Below are 894 nucleotides of genomic sequence, written 5' to 3' on the forward strand. Positions count from 1 at the left end.
GTTGACATTTGTGGTTTTGAGTGAAATGTCTCAACAACTGTTGGATAGTTTGTCTTGAAATCGATTTCTCCCTCAGGATGAGTTGTAATCACTTTGGTGATCTCTTAACTTTTCATCTAGCGCCATCTTCAGTGAAGGACTGTAACTAAGTACATTTACTCAAGTACTGTACTTAAGTACAGATTTGAAGTACTTGTACTTTACTTGAGTCTTTTCTTTTCATGCCACCTTGTACTTCTACTCCACTACACATCAGAGGGGAATATTGTACTTGTTTATCACTGCATTTAAGATTTTTTACAGACAAAACATCTTAAGAGTTTATAAAAAATGATGTTTTGTGATGAATTAAACTACTCAACAGTATAAATGTTTAACTGAACAACTAGTCCATTAATCAATTATCGATTGACAGAAAATTACTTGGCAAATGTTTGATAATTGTTTAAGTAATGTTTCATTTAAAACATTTTATGGTTGCAGCTTCACAGTTGTGAACATTTGCTGTTTGTCCTTTTAATAACTTTAATGTATTTATAATAATATAGCAGTTTGGAATATTGGTTGGACAAAACAAGCTTTGTGAAAGTGTCACTTTGGGTTCTGAAATTGTGACGGCATCAATTGATTGAAAAAATAATCAGCTTATTAATCCATAAATAAATATGAGTTGCTGTCTTATACAAATAAATCGAAATGAGCACCACCTCAATAACTACAACAGTGAAATCATTCTTTTACATGAATGCATGAGTAATAATTGGTCATATTATATATAATAGTGCTAGTGTCACAGGGGCTAGTTTTCTACTTTGAGTACTTTTTCATTTATTCAAGTAAAGGATATCAATACCACTGGCCACCATCAGGTCAAAATCTTGTCTAAAACTTTGG

Source organism: Morone saxatilis, unplaced genomic scaffold (genome assembly GCF_004916995.1).
Source record: "Morone saxatilis isolate NCDOM2014 unplaced genomic scaffold, NCSU_SB_2.0 Contig20, whole genome shotgun sequence".
In the NCBI taxonomy this organism is placed as follows: domain Eukaryota; kingdom Metazoa; phylum Chordata; class Actinopteri; family Moronidae; genus Morone; species Morone saxatilis.